Here is a 14,004-nt window from a genome sequence, read left to right as displayed (position 1 = left end):
ACTAGACTCGGAACTTCTGCGAACGGACTCAGCCACGTTGGCTTCCCCAGCAGCTCCAAGGGAACCCGTTTTGCCCCACCCGTCGCGCTATGACGGACAGCCGGGTGGTTGCGGTCAGTTCTTGCATCAATGTTCGCTTATTTTCGACCAGCAACCGTATACCTACGCTCGTGACCCATCTAAGATTGCTTTTATTATGAGCCTCCTGTCTGGTCAAGCCGCTACATGGGCGATGGTGGTGAGCAACTCACGACCAGACCTCCGGTCCTCCTTCCCGATTTTTGTTTCTGAATTTCAACGTGTGTTCGACCATCCAGTCAAGGGGAAGGAGGCCGGAGGTCGGTTGTTAGACTTAGTGCAAGGAGAAAGATCCGTCGCTGACTACTCGATCATGTTTCGTATTCTGGCCGCGGAGAGCGGATTTGATGACTGTGCTTTGCGAAGTATCTTTCGTCGGGGATTGAATTCTGTACTCAAAGATGAACTGGCGGTCCGTGACGATACGAACTCTCTCGAGGGACTTATTGAGCTCACCATTCGGTTGGACAACCGCTTACAAGAGCGGCACCGAGAGCGAATCAGTGAGCGGCATGGGCCATCCGCCAACCCCCGCATGACTGGACTCAGCCTTGTCGACCACGCGGAAGCACGTTCCCTTCCGGGCACCCCAGCTGGCACAGGGGAGCCCATGCAGGTCGGAGGTGGAATATATCTCGAGTTCGCTGGCCAATGGTCAGATCCGTCCGTCCAAATCACCCGTGGGGGCGGGGTTCTTCTTTATAGAGAAGAAAGATAAGACCCTTCGTCCCTGTGTGGATTATCGGGGATTGAATGATATTACCATTAAGAATAAGTACCCGCTTCCGCTGTTGGACTCGGCATTTGCTCCGTTACAGTCTGCCCGAATCTTCTCCAAGTTAGATTTGCGTAGTGCATACCACTTAGTTCGCATCCGAGACGGAGATGAATGGAAGACCGCGTTCAAGACTCCCCTAGGGCATTTTGAGTATTGCGTCATGCCTTTCGGGTTAACGAATGCGCCCGCGGTGTTCCAGTGCCTAATTAACGATGTCCTCCGGGACATGTTGAATGTCTTTTGTTTTGTCTATTTAGACGACATTCTAATCTTCTCGCGAAACGAGCACGAGCACCGACAACATGTTCGCCTAGTTCTCCAGCGCCTATTGGAGAATCGACTCTACGTCAAAGCGGAAAAATGCGAGTTTCATTCGAAGTCTGTACAGTTCTTGGGCTTTATTATTGAGGGGGGGCAATTGCGAGCAGATCCGATTAAGACACAGGCCGTGGTCGAGTGGCCGAGTCCCACAACTCGTAAGCAGTTGCAACGGTTTTTGGGCTTCGCCAACTTTTATCGCCGGTTCATTAAGAATTATAGTTTACGGGCCGCCCCACTGACTAGATTAACGTCGAGCAAAGTTTCGTTTAGGTGGACACCTAGCGCCGAGAAGGCTTTCTCTGAACTTAAGCAGTTGTTCATAAATCCACCTGTATTGATCCACTCTAATACTGATCTCCCCTTTGTGGTCGAGGTTGACGCGTCGGATTCAGGAGTGGGGGCGGTCCTGTCCCAGCGGTCGCCAGAAGATGGGAAGCTCCACCCCTGCGCCTTCTTCTCCAGGCGTCTAAGTCCAGCAGAGCGCAACTACGACGTGGGGAATCGGGAGTTATTGGCGATCGTCCTGGCGCTTCAAGAATGGAGACACTGGCTGGAGGGCGCAAAGGAACCTTTCCAAGTACTGACCGACCACAAGAACTTGGCGTACCTCCGGTCAGCTAAGAGACTCAACTCCAGACAGGCACGCTGGGCCCTACTCTTCACCCGATTCCACTTTGTCGTGGACTACCGCCAGGGTTCCCGGAACCAGAAGCCGGACGCTTTGTCCCGTATGCATGACGTGGCTTCTCCCGAGACGGGGACGGAACCTATTCTGCCAGAACGTTGTTTTGTGGGCGCGGTATGCTGGGAAGTGGAGAAGAGGGTCACGGAGGCACTGGAGGGAATCACCATCCCGGAGGACTGCCCAGCCGGGAGACTGTTTGTCCCGGACCCAGTGCGGGCGGAGGTCCTGCAATGGGGTCACAATTCGAGAGTCGCCTGTCATCCGGGTATTCATAGGACTCTCGCCCTAATCGGCCAACGGTTCTGGTGGCCGGAAATGAGGAAGGACATCACCGAGTTTATCAAGGCCTGCACCGCTTGTGCATGCGGGAAATCTTCCCACCAGCCTCCGGCGGGACTACTGCGGCCTCTACCCATTCCTTCGCGGCCGTGGTCCCACATTTCCCTAGACTTCGTCACTGGCCTCCCTAGGTCAAGAGGGAATACAGTAGTTTTGACCGTGGTGGACCGGTTCTCCAAGCTTACACATTTCATAGCTCTCTCCAAACTGCCTTCATCCTGGGAGACAGCACAACTCCTCATCCGGCACGTGTTCAGGCTACATGGACTGCCGGTGGACTTGGTGTCTGACCGTGGGCCGCAGTTCATAGCCCAGGTCTGGAGAAAATTTTGTAAACTGTTGGGAGCCACAGCCAGCTTGTCATCGGGGTATCACCCACAGACTAACGGCCAAACAGAAAGGGCCAATCAGGACCTGGAAGCCGCCCTCCGGTGTGTCTGCCTGCACAACCCCGAATCCTGGTCCACGCATCTACCCTGGATTGAGTACGCCACCAACACCTTGCCGTCTTCAGCTACGGGACACTCACCTTTCAGGGCGGCCTACGGGTACCAACCACCCCTGTTCCCTTCACAGGAGGGCTCCATAGAACTCCCATCGGTCCAACACCATCTACGGCGGGCTCACAAGGTGTGGCGGGAGACCAGAGCGGCGTTGTCCCGCACGGCTGACCGCAACAAAGAGATTGCTGATCGCCGGCGGCGGCCAGAGCCGGCTTACCGACCTGGGGACAAGGTTTGGCTCTCCTCCCGGGACCTGCGACTGGCTGGTGGGGCTAAGAAATTGGGTCCACGCTTCATTGGACCGTTCGAGATTCTCGCCATGATTAACCCTGTGACTGCAAAGCTCCGACTGCCCTCCTCCCTCAAAGTGCATCCAGTGTTCCACGTCTCCCTCCTTAAGCCTGTGACCCCCAGCCCACTGAATCCTCCCGCTCCTGCTCCGCCTCCTCCCAGGTTGGTCGATGGGGACCCTGTCTACACGGTCAAAGAAATTTTGGACTCAAGGTGCAGGGGCCGGGGCTTCCAGTACCTGGTCGACTGGGAGGGCTATGGACCTGAAGAGCGCCAGTGGATCCCCCGCTCCTGGATCCTTGACCCGTCTCTGCTCGACACGTTCTACGCTGCGCATCCTGATAAACCAGGTGGTCCGCCAAGGGGCGTCCGTTGAGGGGGGGGTACTGTCATGGTTCGGTTCTCAGCCCTGTTGTGCTCTTGTGTGTGTGTGTGTTTTCAGTGCCAATTACGAGGGGGGCGTTTCCCAGCCCCACACCTGCATCAAGTTGGCAATCAAGACTTTAAAAGGACTCCTAGCAGCACTGCACGCTGTCGGATTATTATTTGCTCATCTTCGTGTCCAAGTGTTCTCCGCGTTTCCTTGTTGGTAAAGTTTTTTGAATCTGCCGTCGTCTTTAGTTTACTTATATTCACGTGTGTGTTTCCGCGTCGCCTTTTGTTGTTATTCTCGTGTGATTGATTCCGTGTACATTTCGTGTCGTCCTTGCCGGGTGCAAGTGATTTAAGTTTTTCTAGTCCTTGCTGTTAGCAAGTGTTTTTTGTTACGTTAGTTCTCCTTGCCGTTTGCAAGCGATTTTGGTTATGTCAGTTTTCCTTGCAGTTGCAAGCGCTTTTTGTTACATTCGTGTTCCCTGCCTTTTGCAGGAGTTTTGTGTTTTCCAATTCCTCCTTGCCTTTTGCAAGTGTCCTTTGTTACTGCCGTGTCCCTCGCCTGTGTGCAGGGGCACCGCTGAAAATTTCGTTGTCTTGCCTGCGCGCAAGCTTTGTGCTTTCGGTTTTTCCAAAAGAATAAATCGAGGTTGTTTTCCTCCTCCGAGCCTGCCTTTTTGGGATCTGTTCTTTATCGACTCGGTCGAGTCCTTACAGACACAGTCTTTTGTCTTGAATATGTAGAAGAATGGAACAGTCTTTCTTCATCTCAGCGGCCTGCAGCAACCACCCCGCTTTTAGACAAAAAAGAATTACATTATAAGTGTTATTGTCACATCACCTCTTTACAGTATATGCACATCACAGATTTAAGTAAAGTAAAGTGTTTGTTGAGGTTGATGAGAGAGAGTTTGGGGAAAAGGGAGTGTGTAGCTGTGACTATATTATGACTGATGGGCACAGGTAACTCGAGTTTGGTAACAACTGTTGGATTCACTCGATAAATCATTCAGCAGCTCGCGTTTTTACTAAACTAAACTAAACTAAACTTTGAAATTTATTTTTACAAATGATGCAGCTGGCCCCGTTCTTCCAGCCATCTGCATCATTTGTAAAAATAAATTTCAAAGTTTAGTTTAGTTTAGTTTAGTAAAAACGCGAGCTGCTGAATGATTTATCGAGTGAATCCAACAGTTGTTACCAAACTCGAGTTACCTGTGCCCATCAGTCATAATATAGTCACAGCTACACACTCCCTTTTCCCCAAACTCTCTCTCATCAACCTCAACAAACACTTTACTTTACTTAAATCTGTGATGTGCATATACTGTAAAGAGGTGATGTGACAATAACACTTATAATGTAATTCTTTTTTGTCTAAAAGCGGGGTGGTTGCTGCAGGCCGCTGAGATGAAGAAAGACTGTTCCATTCTTCTACATATTCAAGACAAAAGACTGTGTCACAATGGAGGTGCAGTTTTGTTTCAGAGATTACACAAGGTTCTTAAAGTCAACAGCAACCAGGGACGAACAAATGTGAGTTGTTACATTGCACTATTTCATTGTCACTTTGCTAAAATTACACATTTCAAAAGTAAAGCATTGGTCAGCAATATGTCACTTGTATTCTGTTTACATTTCGAGACAGCATTAATTAGAAAGCATGACTCTGCACATGTTAAGTGAGTGTAGGTGTGTTTTAGACAACCCAATGCTGAGAGCTACAAATTCTTTTTGTGAACAAGTAATCCGTCAAAGGATTATAGTTGACAAAGATGTGATGAGAATGGACAAGCTAAGGGGTTTGTGAACAGTGTTAATAAACACGGGGATCTTGATGCTTCAGACTACGGGTAACATATAAATCTTCACATTGAAACACATTTATGAAATCTATTGGGAGAGATTTGTCTAAAATCTCACTGTTTCAGAGAAAAATAGTTTGCTGACAAGCTCAATTTAAGTTAAAAATAAATAAATAAATAAATAAAATTGATTCTCTAAAAATGAAAACCAGTTGGTTGTTAATTATTACATGCAAATGTGTTTTTTTGTCTTCTGTATTTATAATTGTTCTTTGACCAAGAAAGTATATAGGCCTATAGGTATATTTGTATTTCTATCCAAATATACGATTATTCACTAGAATTTTCAGTAGGATATCCAAATACCAAAATATTCGATAGCTGCAGCACTAATAATACTAATTTTGAGTTGTGGCACGCCCACACGAGTTATTTTACCACACACCCATGTCAAAACTAGCTTACTGCACACACACACTGCACCCCAACTTCAAATTTTTGCTAACGTCATAATAATAATAATAATAATAATAATATATTAAAAATTTTGTTGGATCCAAAAGCAACTTACATAATTATAGTTTCATATGATTGTGATTGTCTTATTTTCAAATGTTGAAATATTTTCTTGATTTGAACAAAATATAATTGTTTAGAATAATCTTGATTTCAAATATTACCAAAATAATTGTGATGATTATTTTTTTCCATAATAGAGCAGCCCTAGTGTGATGTGAATATGTGTATCTTGTGCTCATCTTTCCCTTCAATTTTCTATTTCAGGCAGGATATACTGAAACGAAGATTGAGGTGTGATTTCCCCCAGCTGGTTTTTCACACCCCTTTCCAGCAACAACTCTGAAACGGTTTTTGTAGAGACATTACCAACAACTGACAAACTTTTAGACAGGGTACCTCACTCATCAGATACATCAACTACTGAGTCTACTGATGTAAGCCAAGAAAGTGACACTAACACATGGCTGGTACAACATCAGGTTGGAAAATGACAGGGCATACGAGGACACTTTACAGTGCAGGGCTGTAAAATCTATGTAAAATCTGCCATTTTGTTTGTTTCATTATCAAGATGTTAACTCTCCATTTTAACACTTTTCAAGCAAAAATTAAAATGTCTGTATTCCATTTTTCCACAACACAGACCTTTGTTAAATTGGTCTGCCAAAAAAATAAAAGAGAGCTGTTCCAATGAAGTTCCAAAGGTTTTATTGTGAATGCACATTTGATTTTTATTTTATTATTATTATTTTTATTATTAAGATTTTTTGGGTAGGGGACGGGGGGTATAAATGACATGCTGTGATGACACAATCTGATACTTTAATAAATATTCTATATGTTATAATAATCTGGGCTCTGAATGCATCTATTTCCATCTAGTCCATTTTGCCTTGTTCCAGGTTTGTGGTGCATGGTAGTATTTTTGGCCGATGTATGCTGCTTCTTGTGTACCTTTCATTACGTAATAGGTTGTGAATTGTTTTCATATATGAAACATAGACATAGCTAAATGTAACATCCGTGTGCTGGTTTCACTTCTAGTTGAAGCGTTTTTTGTTTTTTTGGCACAAATTTAATATATTTAATGATCTAAATTCACATGATTGCACCAAACCACCAATACTTGTTTCTGATGTTAGGTACATGTATTTATAACATCTGGGAATGATTTTCTGTTGCCAAATTTAATGTAAGACGTTTTACAACCAAAAACTGTAGCACAAGATTTTCGTTTTTTGTTATTTACCTATATATGCATTTCTGGCTTGTGACAAAATTGGGGCAGGAAAACATTGGGTGAACTTTTAACCCAAAGTTCAGAAGGGTATTATCTATCAAAAAATGCATTGAACAAGTAGTGCCCAGACAGTGGAGCGAAACTCATTTTCTAGGCACTTTTTTGGGGTTCACCCCACGGCCTAGAAGTTGGTGTGAATATTTGAATGTATTATTTACAATTGAGATAGGGTTGTTCTGATTTTGTTATGTGTGGTTATTGTATTGTCATGTCCGCTTTTAACTTAACAGTTTTTATCAGTTGCTAAAACACCAAACCCCGTTCGATGAAGCAAATTCTCAGTTTCCGAGACTAATTTCTGGAATGAAACACTTTTTTGACCAAACCTTACACACGGTTCAGGCTTAGACCCAATTCTCAAAACTCATCCACTCTTTTTGGATAAAACTTAAACACATTTCACACTATTCCTAAATTATTTTGCCCTAAGACTAATGCATGTTTTTTTGTTAAAAGTACCCATTTTGACGCTATCACGTTTTTTGATTGAATTATTGAACATAAAAACAAACAGCAAAGAAACAAAAGTTAAAAAAGAAAAGAAGAAAAGAAAAAACAAACTCATCATAGTTTACATGTTCAAAAGGGAGTAGGAAGAAGTTAACTTATTTAGTCCTACCCCTCATACATTATACATTTAAACTTATTTCATTATTGATACAATACTAGGTTAATATTTTTAAAAATAAAATGATGCGTGCATTATCCAGCAACATATATACATAAAATTCCTAAACATATACCATAATACATTTATAAATCATATACTCATACTCATTATATACAATTTTCATGCTCTTATTTGACAAAAGTAATTTTTTTTAACTTTGCATTTAAACATTTTTTTTTTAACTCAACAAGTGAGTCACATCTTTTCAAGTCAATTCCCAGATTATTCCACAAATTAACACCTTTTACAGAAACACACCTTTGCTTAATATTTGTTCTTGTTTTGGGTTTTTTGTACACACTTGTACCCCTTATATCAGAAGGACTGTGTCTATTTTCAAACAATGTCTGAGTAATATAGCAGAGTAGATTGTTATATACTTTGTACATTATTTGTGCTATTTTAAACTCAACCAAGTCATAAAATGTCATTGTATTTAATTTGATAAATAATGGATGTGTTGATTCTGTATATTTTGAACGATTAATAATCCTTATGGCTCTTTTTTGCAAATTGAAAACAGAGTTAGTGTTTGTTTTATATGCAGTTCCCCAGATTTCCACACAATAGGTCAAATATGGTAATAATAATGAACTATATAATATATATAATGAGTTCATGTTCAGGACATCCTTAGTTTTATAGAGTATCCCGATGATTTTTGACATTTTCCTTTTAACATTTTCTACATGTGGGTTCCAACATAATTTATCATCAATAACTACTCCAAGGAATTTATTTTCATACACCCTTTCTATTTCATTTGAATTCACCATAATTTTAACTTGGTTAGTAATTTGTCTAGTGCCAAAAACTATGTTTGTTCATGCATGTAAAATAAACCTCTGTTGACTACCTACCCTGGATGCTCTGTGTTAGATTATTTTATGTCGTGTCTAACAAATGCTCTCATGGTGAATATATTTTTGACTTACTGTGTGTATGATCTGAATATATTGTTCGGATTTGAATACCGGATAATAGGTTTTGAAGTGAAAAGTCACGGCTTTTGTGAAAATTGTTTGAATTTTTGTGTTTGTGTTTACGGTTTTGAGAAAATGGGTACAGGTTTCAAGAAATGTGTATTAGCAATTGAGAAAGACTGTAATAAGATGGTTAAATTATTATTTTTATTTTCGTGTTTACGAATACCCTTACCATTCCATGTTACTATTTTATAACTTTTGCATTGCTTGACCTGCTCCTCTCCCTCCTCTAATTCCTCTTCCTCTGGCTCTGCCTCTATCCATTGCGCTTGTTTGGACTCTCCAGCAAACTGTACACTCTGAACTTGAGTTTATAGGTGTGGTCACATCATTAGCAACAAGTGTATTCAATTTTTGAGTTGTTGTGTGAACGCCAGTTAAGTCCGTTGTGTTCAAATATTGTTGACTTGTGGTAAACATTTTGTATCGCATGAGAGCAATTTGTGAATTGTGTCTTCATGTAAAATGTTTTTATGGCATTGGAAAATGAGGGGTTACATTTATTCAATGTGTTTAGACAACTGGTCATTCGGTTCAGAGGACTGGCATTTGGGTTTTAGTATTTGAGAAAATATCCCAAGGAGAGCACGCTGGCAGACGTCTAACCAACCCCCTCGCTCATATCCACCAGCCCCCCAACAATTATGGTCATTGAAACACACACACTCAAACTGTGACAGAGTCCTAGTGTCTCCAACAAGCCTCAGAAAATTCTCACGAGTGTAGGGACATCTCCCCTTTCTGCTACGCATACCTCGCTGCTACGCATATATGCTCTATGCAGAGCATGTATGTGATGGACTCAAAGCCACACACCGTTACGCCTATAGGTAAGCTTAATTAGTTTTCACTTGTCACCACTTTTCAAATCCTTGAGAAAATGTTAGCTAGGATGTTTCAACTAACGGTTGCTGCATAAAACTATCATAAATGGATATCTGTGTAGATGTTTTTTTAAAGAAGCAGTTTTGGAAATCTCTTCTTGAAAACCAACATTACAGTTACCGTTTAATCTTACACTGTTCAGCTCTCATGCAAACGCACACACGCATACACAGGCCCCTCAGACATACATTTGACCTCCCCGTGAATCTTTGACTGCATCTGCTTCCCCCTACTCACAGGAATATTGAACAATCGCCTTTCTCAGACCAAAAATGGCGCTCATTTTAACCAAGATAGGAGGAACCCCCCGATATTTTCTCTTCCTCCTCCTTCAGCCTTAATTTTATGACCAGCAGCCGCTGTCCTCGCAGGGGTAAGGAGACTATCGCTGATGATGGCTTTTCACCAATTTCTACATAAAATTATCATTATAAATAGAATCAGATCTAAGTCGATGCATATTTTTGTAATATGTTTTAGGAAGTGTTGTCTTTTCAAACTAACAACATTATAGCCACCGTCTAACCTCACACTTCTTCAGCCGCCCGTCTGTCCTCACACTTCTTTGACCCCCATGCAGCCATACATGCGCGTACGCACACACAAGCACAGACATACATTTGACCTCCCCATGAATCTTTGACTGCATCTGCTTCCCCCCTACTCACAGGAATATTGAACAAAAATGTCAGATAGTAACTATATCAGTAAGGGGAAATTATATAGTTTTATCCGTTTATTTTCAGATTCAACCCCAGCAGTCACGAACGACTCTTACATCATTTTTACATATAATGTATAACTTCATGTTAGAGTTTTTTAATTTCATAATACCAACCAGCGTATCACAGTTTAACCTTACCTTATACTTCTTGTTTTACAACCTCTAAAATACACTCTTTGAGCCGTGTTTGCGCATGCTTTTTCCCCCTTCACCATAATAGAAATGGCTAGTACTTTTCCCCCGGCGGTTTTACCCATACTAAACCACTCCCTCTGATCACGTCATTCAATCTCATTATTATTCATTATTCACTCAATCTAGGGGGGCGTGCACCGGATCCGGAAGTTAACCAAACAATTAGCATTTGAACCCGGGTCAGCCATGATATCTGCAAAAACAGGTAGGAACACCACCTACACATCATCCATCTTCATTAAGGGGTCATTAATCTTCATTAAATGACATCAGGAAGTCATTAAGGGTCATTCATCTTCATTATATAACACCTGGAAGTCATTAAAGGCCATTCATCTTCATTAAACGACATCCGGAAGTCATTAAAGGTCATTCATCTTCATTATACGACATCCGGAAGTCATTAAAGGTCATTCATCCTCATTAAACGACATCAGGAAGTCATTAAAGGTCATTAACCCTCATTAAATGACATCCGGAAGTCATTAAAGGTCATTAACCCTCATTATATGACATCTGGAAGTCATTAAAGGGTCATTAATCTTCATTAAATGACATCAGGAAGTCATTAAGGGTCATTAATCTTCATTAAATGACATCAGGAAGTCATTAAGGGTCATTAATCTTCATTAAATGACATCAGGAAGTCATTAAGGGTCATTAATCTTCATTAAATGACATCAGGAAGTCATTAAGGGTCATTAACCCTCATTAAATGACATCAGGAAGTCATTAAAGGTCATTAACCCTCATTATATGACATCTGGAAGTCATTAAAGGGTCATTAATCTTCATTAGGGAGGGGTCATGACCCATACATGACCCCCCTAATCTAATTAAGAATGTCATCCATCAAATTTTGACAGAAGCGGCCTTGTAATATTCTCTCTTCGCTGCTATTGTCACCGGCAAACTCGTGTCTCTCAGCAAGCTTTTTACGAGAGAATCTTTTAACACAAACACTGCAACTGAATGGTTCCTTCCCCGTTCTCACTATACGGGTTTTCCACCGTCGGAACGTTTGGATAACTTTTCAGTTTACCTTGGTAAAATTCAGTTTGGGTGTTTTTCCACCATCAACAATTAGCAGGGTAATTAAATTCCCCAGGGGGCATCCAAGTACTCTCTCGGCAGCAGGGTCTTGCTGAGCCAGGCAAGAACTTTGAGGGGGCGGGCCGCAATGGCCATGGCTGATTGGTCGAATTCGGGGGCGTTGTCTCTACATCAGCTGAACTTTTACAACCAAGAACTCCCATGACCCAAAACTCAAAGTTCCTGGTCTTGCTGGTGGAAAAGCAGCTCGTGTGTTCTTGTGTGTTTTCTTAAATTTGACTTGTAAGAGAAACTTCTTCCACAATTTGAGCAGGAATAAGGTTTCTCTCCCGTGTGTCTTCTTGTGTGGCTTAAATTTTTTTTTCTTCTTGTATGAGTTGTTAAAGATGACTTTTGAGAGAAGCATTTACCACAATCTGAACAAGAAAAAGGTTTTTCCCCAGTGTGTGTTCTTGCATGTTCTATTAAATATGACTTCTGAGAGAACCTTTTGACACAGTGTGTACAACCAAAAGGTTTTTCCCCAGTGTGTGTTCTTGTATGTTTTGTTAAAATTGACTGCTGAGAAAAGCTTTTGCCACAGTGTGTACAAGCAAAAGGTTTTTCCCCAGTGTGTCTTCTTGTGTGTATTTTTAAATCTGACTGCTGACAGTAAGTTTTGCCACAATATGAGCAAGAAAAAGGTTTCTCGCCAGTGTGGGTTCTTATATGTCTGGTTAAATGTGACTTTGAAGAGAAGCTTTTACCACAATGGGAGCAAGAAAAAGGTTTCTCACCACTATGGATTCTTTTATGTGTTGTTAAATCTGACTTCTGAAAGAAGCTTTTGCCACACTGGGTACAAGCAAAACGTTTTCCCCCAGTGTGTCTTCTCAAGTGATTGTTAAAACCTCCTTTTGAACTCAATGTTTTCCCACAGTGAGAACATTCCCAAGATTTGTCGTCAGTGTGACACGACCTGTCACCCTCAGCGTGTTCATCATTACCATCCAGATTATCATCATCATCATCATCAAAGTCAGCATAAGAATAAAGAGACCTTATGTCATCACTTTTTGCTCGTGATGATCCCCAATGGTCTGAATCACTTTCTGTCATCATATTTTGAGGAGTAGAGACGCTGTTTGGAGGCTCCGCCCCTCTGCCCTCCTCACTCTCACCCTTGACTTCATCTTCACTCTTTAAAGGGGTGAAGGTCATTGGTGACTTGGTGACGTCATCCTGAACCTCCTCCTCTTTGACACGAACGGGCTTTTCCTCCTCTTCGATGTAAGGATGTTCTTCCTCCTTTTTAACATTCGGAGGCTTCATGTCCTCTTGGTCAGGACGAAGATATTTCTCAGCGACGTCTGCAGGACACAAAAAGACAAAACACACATTTGGTTCGGTCAAGTCAAATTTCAAGTGGGAGTTGATAGTACTGTCACTATCGCGATCCTCCAGTGACGCAGATGATCGGTTATAGTTCATACACAACATCGCTCCAAGCCAATAGGCGCATTGTTTATATCTGCTGGTGGCGGCATGCTGATGCTAGGGAGCATTAGCAAGCAAGCCGTTCTGTCACGGGCTAAGGAAGGCTAAAAATAGGACTGTGACTAACAACTTTTTTTTTTTTTTTTTTTTAAATCGACTCAACTTCTCATATTTTTAACGACTCATCAACTTTATTTTTTTAATTTCTTTTTTTAGTTTTGAACATGCATGTTGAACATGTGTTGAATTGAGTGGATAATCTAGATATAAAACCCATTGTTCCTTATATTTCCTGTACAATAATAGTCTTCAATTTACAGTCTAGAGCGAGCGGCAGTCACCAGGACCACAACATTCAGCCAAATGCAAGAGTAATTTAAACGCTTCGACAGAGGTAGCAGCCCTGACCTCCGAGGGGAGGGCATTCCAGAGCACCGGAACATTCGATTTGACGTCCTTACAAGCTGCCAAGAGGCACTTGTACATTATTACATGCAAACTGAAAAATCGGATATGGATACAATTTTGTTCTTATATCTGAATATTGTACATATTGTACATCCAAAGACTAGCATATGGCACGTTAGCTAGCACGGAGCTGTGGTGGTTTGAGCTCGGGTTGAGTTAGCCTGGCCAGCTTGTCTACAGTCACTCTTTTAATATTGTATACAAAGATAGGACATTTGCGTCAATCATTTCAGTGATGACACTGTTCAACAGCAAATTTTAAACCCAGACAGCTTTGTGTGTCCCTGAAGGTATTCTCAACACTTATTTGGGGAAATTGGCAAGGCAAAGCAAGGTGGCTTTATTGCTATTTCATACACAAGGCAACTCAATGTGCTTCACACAAGTAAAAACACAACACCTACGAACATCAACTAACACAACAATAAACAACATTCAGACGCAAAGCAAACAAAAATAGCTCCCAAAATTACAAAAAGAACATACATTGACAACATCTAACCACATTCACAGAAAACGTTAAAAACTTGAATATTTACAGGTTGAGCAGTTTTGA

The 14,004-nt window shown here is 41.8% G+C and overlaps 1 protein-coding gene and 1 long non-coding RNA gene across 2 annotated transcripts in view; one reads left to right on the top strand and one right to left on the bottom strand.

Moving 5' to 3' along the window:
* Positions 1–14,004, bottom strand: part of LOC144009310 (uncharacterized) — a 99,776-nt gene that overhangs the window by 26,511 nt on the left and 59,261 nt on the right. The window lies entirely within an intron of this gene.
* On the top strand, positions 4,757–6,386 carry LOC144012614 (uncharacterized). The gene is made up of 2 exons (XR_013282149.1): positions 4,757–4,903; positions 5,956–6,386. It is a non-coding gene; the product is annotated as an uncharacterized LOC144012614 (long non-coding RNA).

The sequence above is a fragment of the Festucalex cinctus genome, chromosome 1 (genome assembly GCF_051991245.1).
Source record: "Festucalex cinctus isolate MCC-2025b chromosome 1, RoL_Fcin_1.0, whole genome shotgun sequence".
NCBI lineage: Eukaryota > Metazoa > Chordata > Actinopteri > Syngnathiformes > Syngnathidae > Festucalex > Festucalex cinctus.
Note: the sequence above shows the minus strand (reverse complement) of the source record. Positions and strands in the feature narration are given on the sequence as shown.